This window comes from Ornithorhynchus anatinus, chromosome 18 (assembly GCF_004115215.2).
Source record: "Ornithorhynchus anatinus isolate Pmale09 chromosome 18, mOrnAna1.pri.v4, whole genome shotgun sequence".
Lineage (NCBI taxonomy): Eukaryota > Metazoa > Chordata > Mammalia > Monotremata > Ornithorhynchidae > Ornithorhynchus > Ornithorhynchus anatinus.
Genome location: NC_041745.1, coordinates 24,447,121 through 24,454,717, shown reverse-complemented (window position 1 = coordinate 24,454,717; position 7,597 = coordinate 24,447,121). Strand labels below are relative to the sequence as shown.

The 7,597-nt window shown below is 45.0% G+C and overlaps 1 non-coding gene across 1 annotated transcript; it reads right to left on the bottom strand.

The window, feature by feature from the left end:
* Positions 1-6,894: 6,894 nt before the first annotated feature.
* On the bottom strand, positions 6,895-7,032 carry LOC114805610. The gene has a single exon (XR_003753581.1). It is a non-coding gene; the product is annotated as a small nucleolar RNA SNORA7 (small nucleolar RNA).
* Between the last annotated feature and the right edge of the window lie 565 nt (positions 7,033-7,597).

The window sequence follows — 7,597 nt, the reverse complement described above, 5'->3', positions numbered from 1 at the left end:
TGGCAAAATAATAAATAACAGAAGCAAATGTACACCAGCCGCACAATAATAGAAAGTGCGCCTCTTAACCCAAAAGAAAAAATGGGTCATTTTGCCCCTCTGGTGGGATTTCTTGGGAAAATTCTAGGGTATGACAACTTAGCATAGATTGGAAGCTCGTCTGGGGCAGGGAATGTATATTTATTGTTAAATTGTGCCCTCCCAAGCAGTTAGTACAGTGCTCTGTACACAGTTAGCACTCAGTAAATACGATTGACTAACTAGTGTTCCGGCTGGTCACTGTGTGACCTTGGGCAAATCACTTCACTTCTCTGTACCTCTCTTACCTTGTCTGTAAAATGGGGATTAAGACTATGAGCCCCATGCCTAGTGAGTAGAACACAGGCCTGGGAGTCAGAGGGTCACGGGTTCTGATCCCAGCTCTGCCGTTTGTCTGCTTCGTGACCTCGGGCAGGTGACTTCACTTCTCTGTATCTCAGTTACCTTATCTGTGAAATGGGGATTGAGATCGTGAGCCCCACGGAGGACGGGGGCTGTGTCCAGTCTGCTTTTCTTCATGTCCACCCCAGCGCTTGGTACAGTGTCTGGCACATAGTAAACACTTAACAAATACCACAATCATTATTATTACTGCGAGGGACAGGGACTGTGACCAACTTGATTGACTCGTTATGGACCCCAGCCCTTAGAACAGTGGTTGGCACATAGTAAGTGCTTAACAGATAACATCAACGACAAATAAAGGCACATTTGCCCATCAAAGAGGAAAGGCCAAAGTGAACTCTTGAACCTTCCTCCTTTCCAATCTCACAGAAGAAAGGACCCAAGGAGGTGCAGTGAGAGGGGCGGGGGTGTTTAAGTTAAAACGAGAACAAAGAAGAAGTGCAGGAAAGGAAGGGCTGTTAGGCCCTGGAATGGATTGCCAGAGAAGCCATGGAATTTCCTCCTCTGGAAATCCTAAAGGGTAGAGTTTTTATCAGATAGAATGAGTGGGGAAGGCTGCCTAAAGGCAGAAGGATGAACGGATGAACTGCAGTAGTTTTTTCCAACCCAAAATTGTTTGAGTGGAAGAACCTGCCACTGGGCTGAGGTTTGGGTAAGAATACAAAATAACTTGGGCTTTACTTTTGAAAACTACGACTTCGGTTTTTAAGAGATGACATTTAAAATTCCTGTTAGAAATGATTCTTGGTCATCCGGTGATTTCCAACGATGATTTAACTGTAAATGAATGAGAAACACGCAGTCTACATTTTCAGTAATCTTGAGGGTTTGCGATACTCAGAGAAGAGTGCTCGAGGTTAAATGATCGGGGACTTTTTCATTCAGAACATTTTTTTAAGTTGTAGATGTGAAACCCGTTCAAAATACTCACCTCTACACTTACCTGCCTTCAAGTTTACAATTCCCTGAATTATTTTAAATGCAACATTTCAGTTGGAGTGTTTCTGCACCTGACCGTAACCCATTATTTTTAACCCTTGATTGTTTTCCCCAGGTTGTCTCAAATGTCTTTAGACAGCTTTACAGCCTCGATCTGCCTCGCTTGCCCGCCTTTTAGAAAGTTTCCATGAGGACCCAAAGCACCTTTAAGGACAGAAAGAAAGCATTTTGAGAGGAAAAGATCTGCCTGAGCTCACTGGTTCTGCAAATTAATTATATAGAGGATCCTTTAAAGAAGGAGGGCAAGGGAAATTAAAGAATGGAACTTCTGGGCTGCATTTTAGTTCCAAAAATAATTCACCCAAAGGCCAAGAAAAATTTACAGCAATGAGGCAACCTCACAAAACTCAAATGTTCTGGTTGAATGAAGTCCCTAGAAATCTGGATGCTTATAATACCTGGGACCTGGGCTTCCAACTTCACGCTATCCTGTGAAAGAAGGTACCCTGTCGATTTATAACTTCCATTATCCCAAGAGAGCATTCTCTGGTGAGGATAGGTCCTACTTTATCATTATTCATTATTCAGAGTTGCTCTATGGCAAACCAGACTTAGAAAAGGAATGGAGATGACAGTGAAGAGAAAAAAAAAATGAGCCAGCCCCGTCTCATTCCCTGCTAACTTGGCGGAAGACGACAAGCTAGCATAGCTAGCAAAGAGTTCCTGGGCAAAGGGACAGGGATGAAGTTGATTCCAGAAAAAGCAAGGCAAAGGATAAAAGCTTTCAGGCATTTCTCAGGATATAAACTCAGCTAGTTCTCCACTGCCAGGCTGGAGAGGAATGGAGTGGGTCAACATTTTCCTGTTCTTGCTCCTCAAACCATCATCCTCTGCTTCTATACTGCCAAACCATATTATTTGATGGTACAGAGGAGCTTATAGATGGCATCAGTGTGCCAAATAATACCATCCCCAAGGCCCTGCACCTGGCCATTCAATTCATTCGATCGTATTTACTGGGAGCTTACTGTGTGCAAAGCATCGTACGAAGCGCTTGAACCTTCCGCAGTCTCTCCTGCTCCGAGAAAGATTGCAACCATTTTTGTGTGTGTGAGCAGACTCTGATGGCATCTAGGCATCGGATCATGCCAGGGACTTGCAATTATCGGGGCCTCCTTAGCCCCTCTCCTCCGGTCTGCCATTGAAGCTCCTCCAGGGGCTTCTGGATTTGTTAGCAAGTGTGAATGTCCAATGACTGAAGGTTAGGGAGTCTTCACGGTCCGTCCCTTCCTCCCACACGGTGATGAAAAGGCCTCTCCTCCCACTCACGCTTTCATTCGGCTCTTTCCAGGTCTGCAACTCTGTGGCTGAAGCTATTCTGAAACTGTCACACTTACGTGTTCATTTCAGTGAAAGATCTGAAACTCTTAATGAGCCTGAACATGTGAACCTGAGTTTCTACCCGGAGAAAGGAAGATCACAGAACAAATGAAGGGAAAATCCCAAAGTCACATCAATGGTTATTCGTTAGCTAGAGGAATGTTCCCGAAGGTGGAGAAGTTGAATCTTTCTAGTCCTCTCCGTCTTCCTCCTGTCTTCTCTTTTTCTTAATTCCTTGCTTTGTTCTCTCCATATGCAGGAGATGAAATAGGACTCAGGTGAATTTGTTCTCTGAGTTTGGAGACCACTGGGGCTGAGAAAGCTTCATCCCAATATGCTTCTGGCACAGAGAGAACTGTTTCTTCTAAAATTTCTCCTTGCAAATTCCCCCACTTGTCTTAGCCTTAAGCAACTGTTAGGGAGCGGCATGGCATAGTGGCAAGAGCATGGGTTTGGGAGTCAGAGGTCACGGGTTCTAGTCCCGGTTTTGCCACTTGTCCTTTGTGTGACTTTGAGCAAGTCACTTAACTTCTCTGTGTCTCAATTACCTCATCTGTAAAATGGGGATTGAGACTGTGAACCCCTCGGGGAACAATTTGATTCCCTTGTATTTACCCCACTGCTTAGAACAGTACTTGGCACATAGTAAGCACTTAACAAATACCATAATTATTATTATTAGGGTATCTTCTCTGTGCTCATCCACTCATCTATCCTAGATTTCCTGAGATTCAAGGTTTTTTACATCCTGCTCATTGAATTTTCTGCTGAGTTACTGTTTTCAAAAGTAACATGGTAGAATTTTAACACTGATCAAGCTAAATCCCACTTCATTAGACTAAAACATCTACCAGTTGCCATTGTTTTTACGAGATGTTCTTCCCCCCGCCTCTATTTACTGCCATTGTTCTCCTCTGTCTGGCTCCCCCATTAGACCGTAAGCCCGTCAAACGGCAGGGACTGCCTCTAGCTGTTGCCGACTTGTTCATTCCAAATGCTTAGTACAGTGCTCTGCACATAGTAAGCACTCAATAAATACTATTGAATGAAAATAAAAAGAAACTGTGTTCAAATTCGAGGGTTAACCATTGGAGTCAAAAATCTTTGTATAATTCTGGATTTTTCAGAAGCCTATTTAGCATCATGCTAAATACCTTGTAGACTAAATGCCATTGCATTCAACACTAAACCATTGCCTTGGCTAAATTAGAGGGGGAAAAAAGTCATCTATGAGTTGAAAATGTTTGGCACCGAGAAAGTGTTGCCTAACAGCACAGCTGTTTCCTCCATTCCCAGCGTAGGATGATTGTCTCAGCCACAGGTGAAGACCAGCTATTTAAATGGGAATTAAAAGGCTTCTTAGAAGTGCGAATCAACATCGTAATCAGAAAACTTTGCCTTGAGCAGAAGGGGAGCAGGTCTGAGTTGCAATAGAGCCGGAGCCCATTTGGAACTTTATGAAACAACTAATTATTGAAGCTTCCAATGCCCTGTGAGGTAGATGAGGGTTATTATCCTTGCCCAATGAGAAAATTGAGGCTAAGTGGGTTACCCAAAGACCTGAGGGAGTCGGTGCCAGAGGTGGAATAAGAGCTTGTCTGTGTTCTCTGGTCTTGTTTGCAGAACATGCTCCTCCCAGAGAGTTATAGTTCTGGTTGGCAGCCTGTCCCGCCCCCACCCTCGCCCCCAGCCCCACCATCCCTGGCAGGAAGAATGTTGACAACTCGTTTTGGGGGCAGGCCACGTCACCCACGTAATCATCCTGAGAAAAAGGGCCACACAGGGATGGGGAAAAACAAACTCCAGAAAGGGAAGGGCTTGTTATGGGCAAGGAACGTGTCTGCCAATTCTTTTTTTTTCTGTGGAATTCGTTAAGCGCTTATTATGTGCCGGACACCGTACTAACCGCTGGGGTAGCTACAAGCTAATCAGGTTGGACGCAGTCCCTGTCCCATACAAGGTTCACAATCTAAGTAGGAGGGAGTAGGATTTAATGCCCATTTTGCAGTTGAGGTGTCTGAGGCAAAAGTTACGTGACCTGCCCAGAATCACATAGCAGATAAGAGGCAGAGCGGGGACTAGAACCCAGATCCTCTGACTCCCAGGCTCATGCTCTTTCATTAGGCCACGCTGCTTTCTATGAAACTCCCCTCAGCACCTAATAGAGAATTACGCACGTTGTGGAAGATCAGTACTACTGACCGATTGGATGGCTAAGCCAAGAATCGCAGGAGTGATCCCTTACCAGCCTGGGAAACGTGCTGAGGCTCCCAAGGCTTGCAGTAATTTATATATTTTAAATATTATAAATTATTTATTCACATTAATGTCTGTCTCCTCCTCTAGACTGTAAACTTTATGGACAGGGAACATGTCTGCTAATTCTGTTGTAGCATACTCTCCCAAGCGCTTAGTACAGTGGTCTGCACATAGTGAGCACTCAATAGAGAAGCAGCATGGCTCAGTGGAAAGATCCCGGGCTTGGGAGTCAGAGGTCATGGGTTCGAATCCCAGCTCTGCCACTTGGCAGCTGTGTGACTGTGGGCAAGTCACTTCACTTCTCTGGGCCTCAGTGACCTCATCTGTAAAATGGGGATGAAGATTGTGAGCCTCATGTGGGACAACCTGATGACCCTCTATCTCCCCCAGCACTTAGAACAGTGTTCTGCATATAATAAGCACTTAACAAATACCAACATTATTATTTCCCCTCTTCAAAGCCCTACTGAGAGCTCACCTCCTCCAACAGGCCTTCCCAGACTGAGCTTTCCCTTTTCCCTCTGCTCCCTGTGCTCCCTCTCTGCCCCCCCTTCACTTCCCCTCAGCTAAGTCCCCTTTCCCCCCTTTTCCTCTGCTCCTCCCTCCTCCCTTCCCCTCCCCTCAGCACTGTGCTCATTTATATATATTTTTATTACCCTATTTATTTTGGTAATGAGGTGTACACCCCCTTGATTCTATTTATTGCGATTAAGTTGTCTTGTTTTTGTCTGTCTGTCTCCCCCGATTAGACTGTAAGCCCGTCAATGGGCAGGGATTGTCTCTATCTGTTGCCGAATTGTACATTCCAAGCATTTAGTACAGTGCTCTGCATATAGTAAGCGCTCAATAAATACTACTGAATCAATGAATGAATGCATGAATAAATACCACTGATCGATGGATTGTGTGGTAGCTTCCCTGCTAGCGTATGGGAGATCATTAAAGATGCTAAGGGTGATGATATGAGAACCACACCAGGGCCTTCTCTCCCTCCCATCGCCATGGCTTCAGAGGGCTGAGGTAAGGAAGACCAGGACCAACCCGTGAAGCGGGTTCTTTGGATCATGCTGTTCACCGCCGGTGATATTGGAGTCCCTGGTCAGAACTAACAAACAAGCCTCAGTCCAAACACGAAGAGTTCAGGACCAGGATATTATACAAAGGAAATAATTACCACTCCAGTGTTTTGAGCATGCCTTTTGTACCCTCTCATCCCTGCCAGCCAGATTCCCACTGGAGCAGAGTACACTAAGTATGTAGGCAAGAAGGAGTTCAGCACCTTTGGAAATGCACACAAGAGTTTTACGTTCCAAACTTATTTGTGGCCAAAGTGTCCACAGGATAGCTCTGATTCTATGTGGCAGGGCTAAGGACTAGCTGGTGATTGCCAGGGTAACCCCCTTAGAAGGCTCTGTTGCCTTGTCATCCACATTATTATTACTAATACTGCTATTAATAATACTTGTTAAGCACTCACTTTGTGCTGAATGCCAAGGAATACACTAGGTAATCAGCATGAGGCTCAAAGTCTTAGTAGAAATGAGTAGGAGTTAATCCCCATGTTACAGATGAGGAAACTGAGGAACAGAGACATTAAGTGACCAACCCAAAGTCACACACCAGAAAAGAGGCAGAACCAGTATTGTCTAGTCTTATGCCATCGAGTCGTTTCCTACCCTTAGAGACACCACGGACACATCTCTCCCAGAACGCCCCGCTCTCCATCTGCAAATCATTCTGGTAGTGTATTCATAGAGTTTTCCTGGTAAAAATGCAGAAGTGATTTACCATTGCCTCCTTCCATGCAGTAAACTCGAGTCTCCGCCCTCGACTCTCTCTTATGCCGCTGCTGCCCCGCACGGGTGAGTTTTGACTTGTAGCCAATTGCCTTCCACTCACTAGCCACTGCCCAAGCTAGGAATGGAACAGGTATGTCTCTGCTTGACTCTTCCTCCCGTAGCTGAGACTGGTAGAGTACTGGAAACTCTCCAGGTGCGACCCTGAGAGGGGAGAACCGGTATTAGAACATATATACATATATATACGTGTATATATATATATATATATATATATATATATATGTGTGTGTGTTTATATATATATTCACATTCTAGGACTCCCAGCCTGTTGTACTTCCAGTAAACCACTCTACTTCCCAGTTCTTATTCAGCGTCCCATGTTTGCCAGATCTTTTCAGGGATTTTGCTGAGCCGGTCCACTGTGAGAGATAGTCTAGGTGGTTCTTGGTTCAAAGACCTTCAGTACTGATGGAATGGTCTCAGTTGGCATTCCTCTATTCTGACTTTTTCCACCATCATCTCTGACAATGCTGAGATGTGGGTTAGACTTGGGTGTTGGCGGTTCAGGTGATATGACCAAGTGGAAAAATCATGGAACTGGAAGACAGTAGGCCTGGGGTCTAGCAGCAGCCCTGCCACTAACCTGTTGCTTGACCTTGGTATGGTCGGTTACCTGATGATTTGGATCATGGTCACAGGAGCCTGTGTCCTCTGGTCATTATCACAAGGGAAATTTGATTATCTTATATCTACTCCAGTGCGAAGCAGTTAGTGAG